This window comes from Microtus oregoni, unplaced genomic scaffold (assembly GCF_018167655.1).
Source record: "Microtus oregoni isolate MIOR12 unplaced genomic scaffold, Mior012 000043F_ref0000047, whole genome shotgun sequence".
NCBI lineage: Eukaryota > Metazoa > Chordata > Mammalia > Rodentia > Cricetidae > Microtus > Microtus oregoni.
Window position 1 is genome coordinate 3,699,091 of NW_024543210.1, and position 21,568 is coordinate 3,720,658.

General features: G+C 40.4%; 1 long non-coding RNA gene and 1 other non-coding gene across 9 annotated transcripts in view; both read right to left on the reverse strand.

Annotated features, from left to right (window-relative positions):
• LOC121434338 overlaps nucleotides 1–21,568 on the reverse strand; it is a 46,039-nt gene that overhangs the window by 18,850 nt on the left and 5,621 nt on the right. For all 8 annotated transcript variants that reach the window (XR_005972420.1, XR_005972424.1, XR_005972423.1 and 5 more), the window contains exons 3-8: nucleotides 20,495–20,556; nucleotides 17,495–17,563; nucleotides 15,680–15,785; nucleotides 7,863–7,918; nucleotides 5,471–5,536; nucleotides 2,533–2,631 (exon numbers count right to left, since the gene is read on the reverse strand). This is a non-coding gene — a long non-coding RNA (uncharacterized LOC121434338). The remainder of the gene's footprint in view (nucleotides 1–2,532; nucleotides 2,632–5,470; nucleotides 5,537–7,862; nucleotides 7,919–15,679; nucleotides 15,786–17,494; nucleotides 17,564–20,494; nucleotides 20,557–21,568) is intronic.
• Nucleotides 11,376–11,446, reverse strand: LOC121434525. The gene has a single exon (XR_005972461.1). It is a non-coding gene; the product is annotated as a small nucleolar RNA SNORD113/SNORD114 family (small nucleolar RNA).

A 21,568-nucleotide genomic window follows, 5' to 3' on the forward strand; every position in this document is an offset into this window, starting at 1 on the left:
ATGCTACTAACTGCATCTTCAACACAGCCCCCCAGAACGTCAGGTAGCTGCCAAGTACCTGAACTGTGGACAGTGCAATGGAGAAATTGAATTTTACATTTCACTACACTTTAATTACTTTAGCTTTGTGAGTAATATATGCCAACTGGACTCATAGCAATTGTCTCATAATACATTCATATCATTAGTCTGAAGATAAACACTTCAAAGAAATCAGCCCTGATTGGCAAGACTCATTGATTATTATGTAGTCTTAATCACAGTGGCAACAGCCAAACTCCCATCTCAAAGAGGAATTCAGTCACCTAGATTCTTCATTCTGTGGTATCAGTTACCAAGTTTTAAAACAATGAGCCATTTAGATTTAGAACATCTTAGAAGCCATTAATTTCGTACTAAAATACTCACAAAATCAATTCTCATTTTTCTCATTGACCAAAGAATAGGCTACCTTTTCAATTGTCTATTGTTGAGGAGGACAGATGTGCCTATCAAGCAACACAAAGGTCAGAGAACTTTTAGGAGAGAAACTTTCACAGAGTGGGATGGATTGGTTCGTATTCCATTAGCAAGTGACCAATGAGCTGCACTGTAATGCAATCTATGCATTTACTGATTCATGTATTCCAGAATGCGAAGAATCACATATTTTCTATTGTATTATTCTGAAGACAACACAAACTGATCTCCATTCATTTTCAGATTTGCTGCCATCTGCAATTTGGCCAATAGCCCTGTCTATCAGGCTGCACACTCTTCAGTGTGGTAGCCACCATGGCATATGGCTTGGGAAGTGGCTAGTATGGTTGAGAAACTTAATTATATTTGACCTAATTTGAACTTCACTGTTTATCATGAGATGCATCTGAACAGTAGGGTTTGATTAACTAGTTCAGAAAGTAGAAGGTGCCTAGTCTTTGTCTTGGGGAACTTGAAGAGGGTGGGGAGAATTGATTAACTAATTAATTAATAGCATGTTTGTTTACATTTTTAGTTTTTAATTTTAAAATTAAAAAAAATAAATTACCTTTGAGGTAAGGTCTTGTGATGTAGCTAAAGCTAACCTGGAATTCGCAGTAATCCTCCTGCCTCAGCCAGCCAAGGATTTAGATTACAAGCATATACAACAATTCTTACACCCCTCTATAATGGATTCAGGCATGAAGCTATATCTTTTACAGGCTTATAATAATAGCAATCATGTTCATCAACCCTCAGGATAATGTGCCAAAACATTAAGTGATGTTTCTATTTGTCCATTCATTTGTTATAAAATGACCCACAAATCCATTTTAAAATAGAACAATTAAGTTTCTCAGCCAGCCATATTATTGTGTTGCATTTTTCTTTCCAGATGAAAAGGAGTGGGAGGACCTGTAACAATCATTCAGTTACAGGGTTCAGGTTTTGTCGGGTCCCCTGGATCAACGGTTAGTCATTAATTAGCCTTTGAGGGTCTGTTAATTGTGTTGTTTACCAACATACTTTTTAGTGTGCTTAGGAAAACAGCTCATTGTATTAAGTTGTTAATGAATGTGCTTATATATATACCATTACTAGTTTGATACTATACTAAATGCATAACTTCGTTCTGTAAGAGTATTGGTACATTTTAAAATAAGTCATGCTATGAGCGACTGACTCAGCACCAACACCAAACAATGGCAAAGGGGCTAGCTAAGTCTTCTCACAGAAATGAACAGCAATCTTTGCTTTATTAGCCCCTTTCCTAACTGAATGAGGCAGAGCCCTTTTTGTCTTTTGCTGGTGTTTTGATTGTCATTAATAGTAACTCAACACACGTAAACAATGAAAACCCAAACGCACGTTCCCCATGCGCACAGCAGACCCCACAGTCACAGTCGAGGATTAATCAAGACATTGGATTCGGATACCCCAGGCATAGCCATCATCAAGCCACAGGTGGTATTCTCTCCTTTGATTCAGGCATATTATTCTCAACTTATTCATTGATTCACAAATACTACAATAAATATCCATGAATTAAGGAAGGAAAGAGCCTTGAAGACACAAACATGTCTCGACAGTGCATATCCCACAGAGCGACAGCCTGCCCATTCTGCTGAGAGCCTCAAGAGGGCAAATCTGAATGAATCCAATTCTGTGCACCCTATCAATTGCTGTCATTCAAGGAGCTGTGTCTGAGCTTCTTTCACTTCATATTTATATTTTACAGGTGGCACAATGAACCACCATCTGATGAGAAGATTTGCTGTTTTATTACAGTTGCCCCTCAGTGAGGGGACCGTGAATGCAATACAATGGAGAAGTGTCTGGGTCCATTATGATCTAAATCACATTAAAATATTCTGGAAATGGTTGAAAAGCACTCATCTTTTTATCCCGAGGAATTTGGCTGTGCTGAAGTGGATCCATCCCGATTGCTAGCTCACAAAATATTTCCATCACTGTCAAGCTCATAGCCACCTGGAACCTGAACCTCAGGGACCATTCTATGGACACGACGGCACCCCTCTCCCAGCAAGGACAAGGTCTTTCATTCACACTTACATCTTTTCCAGAGGGAAACAGGCAAGATCTTCCCCAGAAGGTAAACAGGCAAGATCTTCCCCAGAAGGTAGCCACGAAGCCACACCAGCTGAGCTCATTCTGAGGAGTAAAGGCAAACATGCAAATGAATTAGTGTCATTTAGCTTCTGAGGAGGAACCACAGTTGGGGGGTGATCAATGAGCCATAAACGGTTTGCGTTCCTGTTGTAACACTCGGGAAGGCAGCAGTCCTTTATATTTACTGCTTTATGGGATTTGGAAGCGAGAACAGCACTTTATATTTATGAACCTGCATTAGTTTTTATTTTAAATAATGTAATGAACACCACTGAACCCAGCAGTATAAAAAAAAAGCAAAGGAAAGAAAAATAACTCTAATTATTAGGAACAGCTGGTGCGTTTGTTACCAATATACATAAGAACAAAGTTGTCCTTTCAGTTGGACATTGCGAAAAGCTAGAGAGGAGAGATTTGCCATATGGTACAATCTCTGTGATGGTCCAAGCTCAATTTTCCTGGGTAAGTGCAGGTTCATGTTAGCGAGTGTATGCATGCATGTGTGCATGTGTATGTGTGCGTGTGGGAGTGCACGTGTGTGCATAAGTGCGTGTGTATAAGTGTGAGCGCATGTGTGTGTGAGTGTGTGTGCACGTATGTATGTGTGTATGCATGCGTGAGTGCATGTGCGTATGTGTATAAGGCCAGAAGACAACTTTGGGTGCTGGTCAGAAGCTAACCATCTTGTTTAATGAGGTTATGTCTCTCACTGGCTAGCCAACAAGAGCTAGAGATCCACCTGCCTCTGCCTTCCCGGTACTGGGGTCACTGGTACACGACATCATATACCCACTGCTGCCTCCCCGGCACTGGGGTCACTGGTACACACCATCATCTACCCACTGCTGCCTCCCGGGCACTAGGGTCACTGGTACACACCATCATATACCCACTGCTGCCTCCCCGGCACTGGGGTCACCAGTACACACCATCATATACCCACTGCTGTATCCCCAGCACTAGGGTTTCTCATATATATCATCACACTCAACCTTTTTAATTTACATGAGCTGGGGATGGAAATCAGTTTCTCATGATTTCAAGGCAAACACTGACTGACTTAGCTTTCTCCCCCGCCCCTGCTTACTTCCCTCACTAACTGATGTGTTTAATTTCTCATGGGATAATTTTTCTAGCAGAATTTTAAAGTTTGCCGCCATCAAGCCAACACTGAAACACTAACAAGGTAAATTCCCAAATGCAATGCTGGAAAGGCCCAGAAAAATCTCTGCCTTATTGTGGATTTCAGAAGTGGATGGCGTAAAGATCCCAAGGGTACTGGTACATAATGGCTGAATTAAAACAAAAAGGACTGGTTGAGATACAAATTTAAGAATATGTCTCTTCTTAATCACATCATGTTTGATGGGAGTCCACCTGTACTGTATCAGCCCCTGGGTGATATTTATGTTTTTCCTATGTCACCGCTTTAAGAGAAGCAAACTTATTTGATTTGACTTAGTGTGTGTTTATTTCAATAAACTTGTCTAGATTTTATCAAAGGTGGTGTGTGTGAAGTCTCATCGTTGCCCTGTGTATGAGTGTTCTTTTTTTAGTCCCTAATTACAGAAATGGCTTCTTTTCCTTAACATAGGGCAACTCGCCTCAACTTGCCTCCTTTTGCAATAATCAAATAGCATGGCCTCTACAACTGCTAGGCACCTAAACTGAGACTCTCAAAATGATTAACCACCCACACTGCATTAAATGCTCAATAAAGTACAAGTATACCATTGGTTTCTCTTCATTATTTTTGTTTTAATTAATTTGTTCATTTAGTGCACAAACTCATATGTGTGTGAGGGGCATATGTATAGAGATCAGAAGACAACTTATAGGGTCTGTTCTTCTCCATGAGTATTTCAGGGATGGAATTCAGATATTATCGGGCATGGTGGCAAATGCCCTTAATGTAGAATCATGCCACCTCCCCCATTTTGTTGGTTTTGCTTTTTGTTGTTGTTGTTGCTTTATTTTGGTTTTGTTTGTTTTGTTTTGGGGAGAAATGTAACCATGGTTTGCCTCAAGCTCCTGATGCCCCTGCCTCAACTCCCTAAGTGTTAGGACTGTAAGCATGTGCCATTTTGACCAGTCTTATCTTTCTTAATTTTCAGTCACTGATAGAGTCTTTATTCATGGCTAGTTTTATTGCAGGAATGTGGGTTGTGCCACGAATCCACAAAGATCGGGCTTTGGGGACTCGTCTCTACCGGCTGCAGACACCACTTTGCAATAGTCCTCAGATTTCATAAGGGTTTAATCACTGTCCTCGTTCAGAAACCCCATGCTCCTCATCATTGGCCCATGCTGGGTGTTTGCTTCATTTCTTAACTGACTGATTCGTAACTAACCAAACAGAGTCCCCGAAACCAGATCTTTGGGTTGGGGCTCTTTTCTCATTGAGAAATTCAGATCATACTAGTTTGATAAGGGTGCTGAAGGGTGGCACACTACGGACTGTTAAACATGTCTGCTTTGGAGCAAACCCGTATCTAGTTTTGGTGTGGGCCTCTTTTATTTAATCCCGCCATATGCCAAAGATGGCTGAATGAAACATGATGTACTGTCTTCCACCTCTGAAACACTCAAAGGCTTGTGTACTGGGCCATCCCCAGGGAGCTATTCTTATGCATGCTGAACTCAACCACAACACGAAGAGTAACGCTAAAGGCCAGGAGAACAACCTCTCCACTGAAAATCATTTCGGGTGCACTAATTAGGATTAAACATGCTTTTGTAAATAACCCTGCCTTCCCTCAATTAGGGCATGGTTGGAGAGGGGCGCCTGCTTTAGTAGGTACGTAGTACTCATCTTGAAATTGATCAGCTACCATCTATAAACAAAAGACTCCAAACAAAGAGCGGGAACGAAGGGTCTTACCTTTATTCTCATCTATGCTCCTTACTCAGGACAACGATTCCATATTAAATGATTAAATCAGGGGTCCTACATTCACCACAGGAGGGAAAAGGAGAATTAGAATGCATTTATAATGTAATGGGTCAAGCAGAACTACATAAAAATAAACTTGAGATTTAATATAGAACTTGGGATGCTGAATATTGTACACATGGACGTTTAACCTTGTAAACATGTAAGGAACCGTGCCCAAGAATAAGTTCTCCAGTAATTAGAAACATCTGTTAATCAGGGGTTATTTAACAAACTGTTGGCTGCTGTGCTTTCGCCTTTCCTAATGAACAGTAAACACCCAAGCAGCTCTCTCAATTGCAGCTACTAATACACTCAGTATGCAAGAGGGCTACAGACTCCATTCTGCTTTGCCCCAATTAACAGCTGCTCTTGCTGTTTAGCAAGCAATAGCATTACTTATTCTTGGCTTATTAGATGGCTTGCTGTACACATAGGTGCGCCTCTCTTATGTAGAGTGTCTTTCTTTACTGTCTCAACTTCCCACGTACATGTTGATTCCCTTGGAATAACACACTTCACATCGCTGAATCACAAAATTCCGAGGGCAAGTTGACTGAGTTCCCCCAACTTATGCGCAGTTTCTCCACAAAGCATGGTCCTTCCCTCACTGAATAACAGATATCAGAGTTACAGCCAGGCTTTACCAGAGGTGTTGACTCGCAGATCTCTCCCACAGGCACCATAGATACAGGTGTGGCCCTGGGGTATAAAAAATATTTTCATCTGGCTATTGCTACTGCCCTCAATAATGGCAGCTTGGTTCTTTTTATACTTTTATTAAGAAAACCAAAAAAAAAAAAACCCTGAAGGTTTTAAACTAACATTCTTATCATTGGTCTCTGCTCATTTGGCAATTATGTGGACATTTAACAATTTTTTACACCAATGAACGGGTGTCACTTCCCTAAAGGAACTATCCAAGACCAGTTACCAATATATGCAAACACTTTTACATACAAATGACCACATACCCTTGAACAATGCTGAGAGCCTTTACTATTGGTGAGATGTAATAATAATCCATCTCTCATTACGTTGCTTTGTAATAATTTTACAACTTGTCCTCTTTTTTATTCTTACTTTTTAAAAATTCATAAACTAATTTCAAAATAAAAGTTAAAAACCAAGCTGAGAATGTACGTAGCTTATGCGCCCTATCTACCGCCTGCCCCCAGTGCTGGTGTAGAAGAAAAAAGTCAATGTATTTCCAAAACAAAAGCCAAGGACATGGCACCGGGCACTTATTCCCTACAAAAGGGCTACTTCTAACGGACCTCAGAGTCATACATGGGTTTAATCACAATATCCTGGTTTCAGATACCCCGTGGTACTCATCATGGGCCCAAACATGCCTTCCTTCCTCTACATCTTTCTTCTCTTGTTAATTTACTGGTGCTTACCACACCACACAAAACTCCAGAGCTCCCTTTTCTTACAGAATAAATCTCCCTTAACTGTGGAGCTCAGGGAACAAACATGATTCGCCAGCACCTAGGCCTCATACCACTCTGCTCTGACTGGTAGTAACCAGGCCTTTTGTCACTGATGGATGTGTGAAGAAGGCCCAATGGAAGGGAATAAAGGCAGCACCTCCCACTACTTGTGCTTTCTTCCCTATCAGACAGGGTCAGACTGACAGACAAATGTTTAAATCGCATGTGGTAGAAAACGGCACCCTCAACAAGGAAAATAAAAGCGAAGATTACTTCTTTTAGCACCACAATATAGAAATATTTAGGCATGGAACGAACAAATTGTATGGGTCTATATGAGTAAAATGATAAGACTCATTAATAAAGTGAGGTTTATCATGAGATAAGATAACTTGAGGAGAAGAAGAGCTTTCCCATGCTCATGGACAGGAAGAGCCAATCTCATAAATATCAACTTTTTTCCAACTTAACTTAGACATTCAGCGCATTCCAATTAAAATATCAGCAAGTCATTTCTGTGAATATTGATTCACTTATCCTAAAATTTGTTCAGAAAGACAAAAGCCCAGAATGCCCCAGCAAAGTAGAATGTTTTTTTGAGACTGATGAATCTGCAGAGGCAGGTCCAGCACAGTCCGCCATAACTAATTATTCCTACCATGGATGGAAGATGCTCGTCTATGGAACACACTCAACAGGAAACTTGCACTCACACAAAACCCACACTGTGTTTATGACAGCCTTGCTCATAATTCCCAGCAACCAAGATTTCCTTCCCAAGCCACCAACCATGGCACACATAGAAAAATGGAACATCATCAGCTCACACTAAACACACGAACCCCCACGGGATGAGACGGCACGTAGAGAGTGTTATATGCATTTTACTCATGAAAGAAACCAACCTGGAAAGGCATCATGCTGTATGATTCCAACCACACGACATCCCAACGACAGTGCCCTGTGGACAGACGGTGAAATCGGGGATTGCCAGGGTTGGCAGGGAGCGAGAGAAAGACAACTGGGCATCCCCAGGACTATGAAAGTGCTCCACACGAGGCTTAGATACCATTGCACACGTAGCCAGACACATAACAAGTATGCCTGAAGGAAGTCCTGGTGTGAACTGCAGACTGAGAAGTACCATGTAGGTTCATCATTCTCAATAAATGTTCTACGCTACTGGATGATACAGACTGTGGGGGAGGGCTTTGGAGATCACACAGGTATGCGTGGCATCCCTATAGCCTCAAGTCAATTTTTCTAAGATCCTAAAACTGATCTAAAAAAATAAAATAGTAGGGGAGGGGAGGTGTGGGGAAGAAACATTTAGATTAACAACTGGCTGGCACCAAAAGCACCCAGTTCTTCAAGGGCCCTCTTCTTATGTCCCTTACCTCAAGAAGTGACCCTTGACCTGGAAATTCAATTAATCCTATTTCTCTTTCCATGAGATCTTCCTGTCATCACACACAAGGAAATGCTCCATCCACAGCTCGCCTTTATTGTTTCTATTCATTACATATTTTCTTCATTTATTCATGTGTTAACTTATAAGTTGAACTAAAGAATCTTTAGGGGGTGGGTTCAAGACAGGATTTCTCTATGTAGCTCTGGCTGTTCTGGAATCTACTTTGAGGATCAGGCTGTGCTTGAACTCACACTGATCTGCCTGCCTCTGCCTCCTAAGTGCTGTGATTAAAGGCATGTGCTACTACTCCCCAGCTTGAACTAAAGAATCTTAACAGACAAAAAAACAAAAAACAAAACAAAACAAAAAAAAAAACCCCAACCTGAGTCTTCCCACACTCTTTCTCATGAAAACAGTAGCTGCTTTAGCTTCCCAGAGGTCCTTGGGACTTCGGAGTCTAGTTAAGTTCTTGCTGACATGCTCCAAGAACACTGGCCTAGGTTTGAATGCTTTCTTCATTCATTTAAACCATCCTTTGCTCACCCACAGAAAACAACAACAACAACAAAATCAACAGACAATCAGTCCCAACAACAACAAGCACGATATTGTCAATAAAAAACTGATGACTTCCTCTTTCCACAGTGAACGTCCACGTGACAGGGATGGTTAGCTTTCCTTAACCTTAGCAATCCTGTGCTCATTAGATCAATGCTGGTTCCTAACTACTGAACTTTCTGTATTTTAACTACAGTTCAATAAACAAGCATGAATTCCCCATCCGCTCTCTCCCTAATGATGAAGAACAATGCTATCAATTTCTCAGGACTCAGTGTTCCTGTGTGAAAGGCTATCAATCAGATTTAATAAATTTATGCTGGAATTGATTGCCTTAAATGTATTCACAATAGTACATAAATTCTGCAATCTCATGAGGAGGCCACAAACAGCTGTATTTTGTCCTTGATTATTTAAATATTTATGCATTTAAATATCTGCCTAGTTGTATTAATTTACTTACAGTGAAACAACACAGACTTATGAAACTAAATAGCAAAAGAACGAAATTGAAAATGTTTCTCACTTTAATGAGATTTACTAAACAACTAAATAGGTGTCTATTCTTTTTACTTGTTAGGGGTGTGTGTGTGTGTGTTATGTATCTTTATCTGTGTGTGTCTTTGTGTGCATGTGTCTTTTTGTGTGTGCTTTGTGTATGGTGTGGTGTGTATGTCTTTGTGAGTGGGTCTTTGTGTCTGTTGTGTGTCTTTGCTGTATGTGACATGGGCTATGTGTTTATGTCTTTGTTAGTGTGTGTGGGTCTTTGTTAGTGTGTGTAGGTCTTTGTTAGTGTGTGTGGGTCTTCTGTATATCTTTGTGTGCGTCTTTGTGTGCATGTGTGTATTGTGTATGTCTTTGTCTATATCTATCTGTGTGTGTCTCTGTCCATGAGTGTCATTGTGTATGTCTTTGTATGTGTTGTGTCTTTGCATGTGTGCTTTTGTCTACGTGTCTTGTGTGTGTCTTTGCCTCTGTGTGTGTCTTTGCCTTTTTGTGTGTCTTTGTGTGAGTGTGTGCTGTCATGTGTATTTGCCTGGATGAGTGTATGTGTCTTGTATGTGCCTTTGTGTGAATGTCTTTTTCTGTATGTGTTGTGTGTGTGTCTTTGTCTATGGGTGTCTTTGTATGTGTGTGTCTTATGTCCTTGTGTGTGTTGTATGTGTTTTTGTCTGTGTATCTTTTGTGTGCATGTCTTTTCTGTGTATGTCTTTGTCTGTGTGTGGGTTTTTTGAGACAGGGTTTCTCTGTAGCTTTGGCACCTGTCCTGGAACTAGCTCTGTAGACCAGGCTGGCCTCGAACTCACAGAGATCCACCTGCCTCTGCCTCCCAAGTGCTGGGATTACAGGCGTGCACCACCACCGCCCGGCAGTGAATGTAACTTTGTGTGTGTTGTGTGTCTTTGTGTTTGTCTTTGTCTGTTAATGTCTTTGCTGTATGTCTTTTTGACTGTGTGTGTGTCTTTGTAAGTATATGTCTTGTGTACATCTCTGTGCATGTCTTTGTTGTATGCTTCTTTGCCTGTGTGTGTGTGTGTTTGCCTGTGTGCATGTGTCATTGTGTGTATCTTTGTTGTATATGCATTTGACTGTGTGTCCCTGCCTGTATATATCTTTGTTGTATGTGTGTTTGCCTGTGTCTCTGCCTGTATATGTCTTTGTCTGTATGTGTCTTTATGTGTGTCATATGTGTGACTTTTTGTGTGTATGTGTGTCTTTGTCTATTGTGTATGTTTTTGTATGCATGTAGGTCTTTCTGTGTGCATGTGTGTCTGTCCATGTGTGTTGTGTGTGTATCTTTTGTTGTGTTCCTCTTTGCCTGTGTGTGTATTTGTGTGTTTTTGCCTGGCACATGTGTCTTTGTCTTCTGTGTCTTTGTGTGTATCTTTGCCTGTGTGCATGTGTCTTTATATGTGTGTATCTTGTTTGTCTTTGTCTCTATGTGTATCTTTGTGTGTGTGTCTTTGTATGTATATGCATCTTGTGACTGTCTTTTTCTATGTGTGTGTCTCTTTTTGTATGTGTCTTATTTGTATCTTTGTCTGTGTGTCTCTTTACCTGTATGCAGTTGTCTTTGTCTCTGTGTCTTTGTGTTTGTGTGTCTTTGCCTTTATTTGTGTGTCTTTGTGTGTGTTCATTTGTGTCTGTTGTGTGTGTTTGTCAATGTGAGTCTGTGTGTGTTGTGTGCGTTTTTGTCTATGTGTCTTTGTATATGTGTCTTTGGCTGCATGTTTGTGTGCCTTGCATGTGTCTCTGTCTATGTGTATGTTTCTTTGTGTGTGTATGTCTTTGTCTGTGTATAGGTGCATGCTGTAGCACACATGGGGAGATCAGAAGAAAACCTCGGGAACAGTTCTCTTCCTTCCACCATGTGGACCGGGGATTGAACTCAGGCTCTCGGGCTTGGCAGCAAGTGCCTTAACCCACTGGGTCATCTCACCGGCCTCCGATGGACCTCAGAGTTACAGGGTTAATCAAAATCATTGATTCAGACACCCCAGAATTCTCATCATGGGTCCAGGTTTGGTTGTCTTTGGTTTAGTTAGTCCTACCTTTGTTTACCAGCTCCCTCATTTATTGAGTCATGACTACAAAGTCAATAGCCATAAAATAGGAACCTGAAATCAAGCTCCTGGCAGTGCACTGAGATAGACCTGATAGCTTATTTTCTGTGGGACTGAGACACTCTCGTGGCAGTGAAGACGACACTTCATGTCAATCCCCCTTGGGAACATTCCTTGCTCTTCTTAAATTTGTCTGACTTTTGAACAGTCAGTTTGGTAGGCAACCTCCAAGATGATGGCCAGGTCTACAGCTTGTGGCACATAGCCTGTGTGATCTGTTCACCTTGTGGATGATGACTGTCTATGTGACCAGTAGAACAATATGGAAGTGTTGGTTTGTGCCTTATGGAGTTAGGCTGTGTGATACATGAAGGACCTACCTAATTCTGTACTGCACTGACGGCTCAGGGGAAATTAGCTGCCACGTTCTAAGGATTCTCACTGAGGAAGGCTTCATGTGGAGAGGAAGTATGGTCCCCAGCAACAGCCAGCCATGGACATGAGCCTTGCAGGCAGATCAGACACACACATATGCACACACGTGCACACACACAGACACACACATACATATACACAAACACACACACAGACACACACACAGACATACACACAAACACACATACATACACACAGACACACACACACACAGCCAAACAACTACTTTGCCTGGCATCTTGTTGTAAGTTGACAAGACACCACACAGAAATCCCTGAATTCTGGCTTCACGGAAACTGTGAGACTAGTGTGTTTCATGCTGTAGCCATGAAATCAAAGGATGTGGAACTCATGCCAGAACTATCAACAGTCACGGCTGAGCATCCTGCTTCCGACTTGCATGGTATAAGTGTTGCAAGCTTGGAATTTTTTTTCAACTTTTGGAATATTTGCACAAACATAATCAAATATCTTAAAAACATTACCCCAAAAGAAATAAGCTTCATTTGTCACCTAGTCACCTGTGACCAGAAGGACGTTTTTACAATACTTCAGTGGACCCACCCGTATTTTAACTATAACCATCACGAGGACACGTGTGGAATCTTCCACATGCACCCAAAGTCAATGCTCAGTAAGTTTCAGATTTAAGAACACTTTCTGATGTTTCAGATTAGGGGAACAAAATGTGAATAACCACAAACCACACTCCAATCACAGCAAGTACCTTAGCACTGCCTGCTGCCCTCATTCTGCAGGCTCCCACCTCAGTGAGTTCTGGGTCCAGGCATTCATCACTGACTGAGTGTGTAAACTACTAAGTCTGCAAAGCAAATCTTAATACTGAAAAATTCTGAGAACAAACCAAAGCCATCCATGATTAGTGGAGTTAGGGATGCTGAATCTTATTAACGACAAACTCTGGGCGATTCCCTCTGCTGCTCCCATATTCTTTCTTTTATTTTATTCATAGGCAAGCATCTATCCACTTGATGTAATTTAGGAGTGAACAAGCTACTGACAGAATAAAGATGACGAGCCGGCCAGCTAATGCATGAAACATGGGGCCTCTCAGAGCACTGTTTCAGGGTAGACCCATAGCAATGCACAATCAGGTCCCTTGAAAAAGATAAATGAGGCTAAGGTGTCCATGGGTAGCAGCACATGGTCTTAATGACTGCATTTGTTTCCCTTGTGCAGGGAGGTGAAGTTTAGTTTCTGTTGTATGAAACATGAAAGAGGACATGAGTCAGTGCGTTAAGAAGTAGAGTTATTTTGGAGCCCATAACAATGGGGATGTAAGAGTCACCAAGTTTGGATTAGTCGCCCAATCCCTCATGACTCAGCCCATTAAAAGGTTTAGTCTGTGGGCTTCATTCTTTGTAGAGCGTTATGTGTCACGGAGCACAAACACCTTCCACTCTCCGCAGAGTGAGAACGCCACAGCTGACGTGCAGAGAAGATGGAGATGTTGGCTTCCACCTGGGTGGGGAAGGGACTCAAGGGCTTTTGTACTTGTCCATTCAATAGCTTAGGCGTAGGTGGTTTATTGCTAACTTGTGTCAAAGGCATAAACAGCCAACATATAAATAAAATCAGAAGATGTGGTGGAGGCCCAGGCACAGAAATGAACTAAAAACTTGCAGTTAATATGATTCAATCCAACAAAGGTCAGTTAAAGATGGAGGGCTTTTATTAATCACTAATAAGTCTAAATTAATCAGATCTTTGGCTGGCAAGTGGGCAGAAGTACTTGCTGAGAAAGCCACAGGCCTGAGTTCTACTACCACACACTACCATGAAAAGGAGAGAATCAACTTCCAAATGGCTGTCCACAGACCTACATACATGCACAATAGTGTGTGCACACCCACGCCACAACAATAATAAGATGAAAATTTTCAATTCAAATTTGTTTAATAAAACTTGCCCCTAACTGTACCCGGGTCTACATCCTTTAAGTAATCAGCTGAGCTATGAGCTCATTCCTTTACTCAATTTTAAGGGTACTCAATTTTTCGAAACGAAAGTTGAGACACTGGACCAAACATTAGCTGTAATCATAGGCACAGTGATTACAGACACAGTGGACAAGGTCCTTTTGAAGAGAATGGCCTTTGGTGGACAGAATTAGATCAGTAAAGCTTATTAGAATGTACACAGAAGTATTCCATGCTTAGCCTTTTTTCAATTAGACAATTATTCAAACAATCATATTCATACATATAATTTATTTCTTGTCTAAATAAAACCAGTGGCCAGCTATCAACACAATCCAAACAGCAATACTGTGGTTCACAGCACAGGACATTGATAGAGGAAGGTCATTGGCCAACAAAGAAACTGATTGGCCCTGTGGGTGGAGTAAACAGAACAAAATGCTGGGAGGAAGAGGAAGTGAGGTCAGAGACGCGACAGCTCTCCTCTGGGGAGCAGACGCCTGAGAGAGACGCCATGCCCCACTCCCGGGATGAAGCTCAGACCCAGGATGGACAATAGGCTAGAATCTTCCTGGTAAGCGCACCTTGGGGTGCCATACACATAGATGATTAGAAATGGGCTAAATTAATATGTGAGAATTAGCCTAGAAGAGGCTAGATAGGAATGGACCAAGCAGTTATTAAATGAATACAGTTGTTGTGTTGTTATTTCGGGGCATAAGCTAGCCAAGCAGGCGGCCGGGGTGCTGGGAACGCAGCCCCGCCGCCCTTATTACTTCAGGACATGTCCTTGAAGGCCATGGTCAGACAGACCGCATCTATGTGTATTATGAGGGTTGGAAAGGAACGAGTAATAATGCTTCTTTCCTTCTTTTCTTTTTCTATTTTTGCCAAATTGGCCATCTTTATTCGTTCTTGTGCTCGCCCCATTATAATAAAAAAATTCAAAGAAGGGATGAGCGGAGGCCCAAATCATTGTCTGTGCTCATCTTGTGCAAGAAGCACCCTCAGAGCAGAAATGAGGGGGTTGGGGGATTTTCTTTTTCTGACATTTTCCTGAGTTACAGTTTAGTCAAAACTCTTGTATTCAGACACCTGGGAAAGCTCACTGCTCTACAAGGCTATTGATACACTTTCTCCATTTGCTCGCTATTCATGCATTGATGTGCTAAGCTATGCAGATTATCTATGTATACACATGATAAATGAACAAATCAGAAGGCCAAGAGCAACATCACTGGACAATGCATTGCTCTGTCAAATGTCCATTCTCCACTTAATTAATAAATCTGGTCACTTTCCCCCAAAATGTGTATCCTTTTTTTACACTCTAGCCAGTCAGCGTTCTGATATCCATTCATCTCTGTGTTCACCATGGACCCTTTGCCTGGACGCTTTGGACCTTAAGGGTGGCACCATGAATAATTGAAGCCCCCTGATCTTACTATGCAACTAGAATAAACAGATCATTTTGTCCATTGTCCCGCACCCTTTCTCCTTAAGAAATTAACAGCCTGAGTGTTATCAGTGAAAAGTACATAAGTGAATTGCAGCAAGAACAAAGAAAATAGAATATTAAGTAACCCTGAAAATGATCTGGCACCTACCTTCTTCTATTGGATTTTAATGGTGCTAAATCACATTAATAAAAACCCCCCAGTCTGAGCACATTCCCATCCACGCTTTTGATGCCCACCAGTAGCCTTTGTTGGTTTTACTTATGAATTACATCCATTCATTACTTTGGGAAGATGCAAGCAACATCCATAAGCCAACCCTGAACCCAAGAACATAAAATTTGAGCTATTACTCACATTAATCTCTTCTTTCCTTACCCACAGAGGTAAAAACTGAGACCTTTGATGTTCCGGGATGATTCAGTTGGAGGGGGCGCATCCACTTGCTGAAGTCAAGCACAAACTTTCAAAAGAAAGAAAAAGTCTAGAGTTAGATTGCTAGTGTTTACTTACACACAATGGGGCTCAGGACAGTTTCATGTGTGTGTATCAGATAGTCTAACAATAATTCTGTCCCTATTACTGACACACACCCCCCATTCCAAGCCCTGCTGCTGGTTCCATTCTAGACCTCTCTATTTTTTTCTTTAGATTCGACATGAGAGAAAAAGAAGGGCCAGCATTACAGATAGCATTCTCTGTTGGCCCACACTGTTCTTAGTCCAATACGTACTTACAAGATTGCTCATGTTTTTAGCCTTTCTCCTTAGCACAAACAACATCTAGCCACCTCCTACCACCGTGGGGACACCTTGATGCACCTGTGCATGTGAGTCTGTGTGTCTGGGAGTATTGCATGCCCCAGAGGGGCAGTGGGTTTTTATTTTTAGAGGGTAAGGGAACCCAGCATTAAAAATGGCTAGCAGCTGTTGCTTCACACTGTGATTTCCTAACTGACCATAGTTGACATCTCTATATTTTCCTCACAAACTCCTACAATCCTGATTCAGGAGCCACTGGGGCCCACGAGCCAAATGTCACACTGGCCTGCATTACTATCAGGAACTCTACCCCCACCCCAGACCTGCCAACTATGTGTGTTTCCAACAGACCTCGTTTTACTGTTTATGCACCAGTATTGACACATCCACCAGAGGTACTCATTGTTGGTCTGTGCTCAATGCATTTTCCTTACTATGTATCTGTACATTACTATTTCTGCATAATTTATTGATTTTTTTTCATTCAGAGTTTCTCTTAGTGCCCATGAATCATGGAAATCCAAAACCATAATCTTTCACTAACATAGCAAGCGATTTCCAGGCTCATGTCCTCAGAGTAGGTAAATAAGATCACTTCTTAATTAGACCTATAGCCTGACCATATAGATTAATCAATCACATTGCTTCCTGCTCACGATTATTCGTTCAACTGCTTCCGAAAGTGGGTCCAAGGAGTGCACCCCAGACTCCAGAGACCCAGAGATAATACACGGCATCTTGCTGGGGTCCCTCTGCAGAATATTTAAAAACTTAGATCAGATCATCTTCTGAAAGGCAAACTTTCTACAAACACAAAAACAGAAGAGAATTTTAGAGGGGCCGTGTGCGTCAACACTAGGGCCCCCAGCCTGAGCGCAGCAGGAGCCGGGCTATGCTCAAAGCACTAAATCTCGGTCCCCACCAGCAACTGATGCCTGGCAGATTTGCTCACTTTTGTTTTGTTCTGCTTTTATAATTGAAAGATGAAATTGTGCACATTAAGTGCACACATTATGTTTTCAAGGACTTAAAACACCACCGAATGACTAATTCTAGCTAGTTAGTTTGCATTACCTGATTGTCACAGCTGTGCTAAAAACCCTTCACATCCCTCTGAAAATGTCATCCTAATTTTTTTTTGTTGCTTTTGTTTTTTTGTTTTGCTTTGTTTTCTTACATGCCACTGTTTGGTTTTGGATTGAAGCCCTTTTTTTAATAATACAAGATCTCATTGTGTAGCCCAGGATGGCACCACACTCAAAGCAGTCCTTCTGCCTCAGTCTCCCAGGTGCTAGAATGATTGGTGTGAGCCATCACGCCTTGCTAACTTTTTATTTCATGTCTGTGGGCAGCTGTCATTCATCCTCTTGATGTGAGCCCATGGATGGCATAGCCACTCAACACTACTTACCTGAGTCCCTTTCTTCCTGCCCCAGAGGCTTAGGATCATTTAGGTACCATGAGGAGCGCATCATTGAACCTGTAGAGTAAAAACCTTTAATAAGTTGCAATAACCTTTATCTAAAGAGTGACGAACATTTTAGAAGCAATTAACATGTTTGATATAAATTTTGGAGAATTTGAATTTAAAAAAAAAAAATCCAGGTTTGGGGCTGGAGAGATGGCTTAATAGTTAAGAGCACTTTCTGCTTTTCCAGAGGCCCTGGGTTCAATTCCCAGCACACACATGGCTGCTTACAACTGTCTGTAACTCTAGTTCCAGGGGATTTGACACTCTCAGAGAGACAAATGTGTGCATAAAATAAAAATAATAATTAAAGTAAAAATACAGATTTTAGGAAATTCAGGGAGCAATGGAGCCTTGGGCCCTCTTCCTAATACCTTAGTCTCTGTGAACCAAATCAAGCAAAACCACAATGTTTACACATGCCCATGAGTAGTCAAAGAATGACTTTTATCTAATGTATTGTCCTCTTCAATTAATCATTTATGAGATACGATTTATAACGCCCCACATGCAGACCCTACTCTATAATGTGTATATGCAAGCATATGCAGACTGATTGAATAATAAAACAGATAAAGCACGTACTGAAGAATTCGAGCAAGTCCTCTGACTCCTTTCTCAACAGCTAAGACAGGTTCAATTCAAAATAAGTCCTGAAAGGGGCAGTGTCCACATATGATTCCACCAGGGGCTGTTACCTTCCTGTGAGATCTGGAATTACGTTATATTGTTTGGATATTTCTGTAGGCTGTAGCTCGTCATCAAAGCCATCAAATCTAGTGTGATTTATGCTTTAAACATGCATTTTAGATATATGCTTAAAATAATCGTAATTCTGAAATTGCTGAGAATTCTGATTCCTTTCCTCCCAATCTCGAAGAGTAACAGGAATTTGAAAACAAAGAAAATTGCTTTTTTCCACTCTGTGTCACAACTCTAAAATGTATCATTGTGGCTAAGTAAATAGTGTAATAAATAAGTAAATAAAGCTGATTAATTGACACACTTATTCAAGAATTAATAGCTACGTTGGGAATTTTAAATGGAGATCACATCTACGTTAAAACACTGACCGTCCAACTGCTCAGTGTGGCTAGTGGCCCCTCTCCTGGAAAGTGCATGTCGATAGACTAACACCCCAAAATGTGGACTTTTTTGATTGATTGATAGATTGATTGCATATCAGTCTATCTCTTTCTAACTTCCTCTCTCTCCTTTCTTCCCCACCCCACCAGGATGTCACTATAGAGTCCAGGTTAACCTTGAACACACATTCCTCCCATCTAAGCTTCCTGTCAATATTACTGGTGTCACTACCCTGGTGTTACTAACCAGGTGTCACTTCACTAACATTCTTTTTCTTTATTTTTGTTTTTAGAGAATGTCTTTCTTTTTAGCCCATGATAGTCTCAACCCCCTGCCTTAGCAGTCCTGGAATTACAGGCATGAGCTGCTGTGCCGGACTCTCGGTCAGCCTTCTTGATAATACAGGGAGTCCATATTCATCACAAGCCTATCTTTATTCCCTTTCCCCTTAATTTGTCTATTTTTCAAAGTTGATACAACAAGCTATTATGAACATGATAAGTGGATTGAACCAACTGTGGTGTAAAAGTAATGTGAAGTATGGAAATGCTAGTAATAATATGGTCTTACTCTGTGTAAATAAATAAAGTGGTCTTACTATGTGTTAATCAATAATGTCTTACTATGTGCAAATAAAGTGGTCTTACTATGTGTTAATAATGTGGTCTTACTATGTGTAAATAAATAAAATGGTCTTACTATGTTAATAGATGTCTTACTATGTGTAAAGTGATCTTATCTGTGTAAATAAATAAAGTGGTCTTACTATGTGTTAATCAATAATGTCTTACTATGTGCAAATAAAGTGGTCTTACTATGTGTTAATAATGTGGTCTTACTATGTGTAAATAAATAAAGTGGTCTTACTATGTGTTAATAGATAGTGTCATCTTACTATGTGTAAATAAAGCGGTCTTACTATATGTTAATAAATAATGTCTTAATCTGTGTAAAGAAAAAACTGTTCTTACTATGTGTAAATAAAGTGGTCTTACTATGTGTTAATAAATAATGTCTTACTATGTATAAATAAAGTGGTCTTACTCTGTGTAAATAAATAAAGTGGTCTTACTCTTACTATGTAATCTTATGTGTAAATAAATAAAGTGGTCTTACTATGTGTTAATAGATGTTTTACTATGTGTAAATAAAGTGGTCTTATTATGTGTTAATAGATAATGTGGTCTTACTATGTGTAAATAAAGTGGTCTTACTATGTGTTAATAAATAATGTCTTAATCTGTGTAAATAAAAAGTGGTCTCCCTATGTGTTAATATTGTCTTACTATGTATAAATAAAGTGGTCTTACTCTGTGTAAATAAATAAAGTGGTCTTACTCTTACTATGTAATCTTATTATGTGTAAATAAATAAAGTGGTCTTACTATGTGTTAATCAATAATGGGATCTTAGTATGTGTAAATAAATAATGTGGCCTTACTATGTGTAAATAAATAAAGTGGTCTTACTATGTGTTAATAAATAATGTGGTCTTACTATGTGTAAGTAAATAACGTGGTCTTACTATGTGTAATTAAATAATGTAGTCTTACTATGTGTTAATGGAATTGAGTTGTGTTGAAGTGGATTGAAATTTTTCATTTATGGATTACACTTCTGTTGATCTAAATTAATCAGAAATCATCATACTATCACTTTGTGGCACAGGAAGACTCAGTGTTATCGTGTGGGGCTGGGGATGAAGCCCAGAACCTTGTCTACAATAGGCAAGTATTCTCTCACTGAGCTCCATTTCCAGCCCTTTGTATCCACTAATCATTTGCGGAAGTCATTTGATAATATAAAGAATGTACACGAAACAATCACTTCATATACCACTAGCAAATTTGACAATACCTTTGTGGTTCTTGTCCATTGAGATATATAAATCTTCAATATTAGAGACAGGCTCACATGGACTATAGAATACAAAGTCAAGGAAATGTTGAAAAGTTAATGAAAGAAATAAATACATGAACCAAATATTCTTAGAAGTAAAATGCAGCTGTATAGCACTATATTAATAATAATGCTTCTTTCTAGCACATTCAGCCATTAAACTACAATTAATATCCATTAATTTAAATTATGTATTTTTATCTCTCTTTAGAATTCTTTTTTTTTTTTTTTTTTTTTTTTTTGGTTTTTCGAGACAGGGTTTCTCTGTGGCTTTGGAGCCTGTCCTGGAACTAGCTCTGTAGACCAGGCTGGTCTCGAAAAACTCCCATGAGCCAATCACCTAATACAACTAGCCATGGAGGGTTATTTAAATCTAAATTAAATAAAAAAAAATAAGCAAAAGAAGTGTACAACATTCCTGCAAGGCTAAAGACCACCGTTCATCATGGAAGCAATCACCAGACCTTCTCCTCTCTGCACAGAGATCCATGGGGCAGGGCTGGGGCCTGCTGTTTATCCTAAAACAACCTGTGTCTTTTCCTAAGGAACTTAGACAGGTCAAGAGTATGAGTCTCAACACCTTCATCCCTAGCTCATGCTGACTCTCTTGCATTTGATTTGATCATACCTCTCTTTTTTTAAAAAAAAAAATTGTCTTCATTATTTATTGTGTGTCCATGTGTGTGTGACCCTCTGTGTATGTGTGATGTGCTGTGTGCACCTGGCCTTTGGAGGCCAGAAGAGGGATTTTGGCGCCCTGGAACTAGAGTTACAAGTAACTACGAGCGGCTTGACACGGGTGCTGGGATCTGTCCAGGAAGCTCTCCAAACCACTGAGCAATCTCTCCAGCCCTGTGATTTGGTCCTTTCTAAGAAAATGTTAGCGAGCAAGCGCAGGGCAATGGCTTTCATCTCCTTCTTCTCACTCCTAGCTCAAAGAATAAACAGCCTAGCACTTTACTTACAGTAGAATGTCTAAACAAATCATGTAATATACACAGTAAAACCCAAAACAGCTGGCTAAGAGAATGG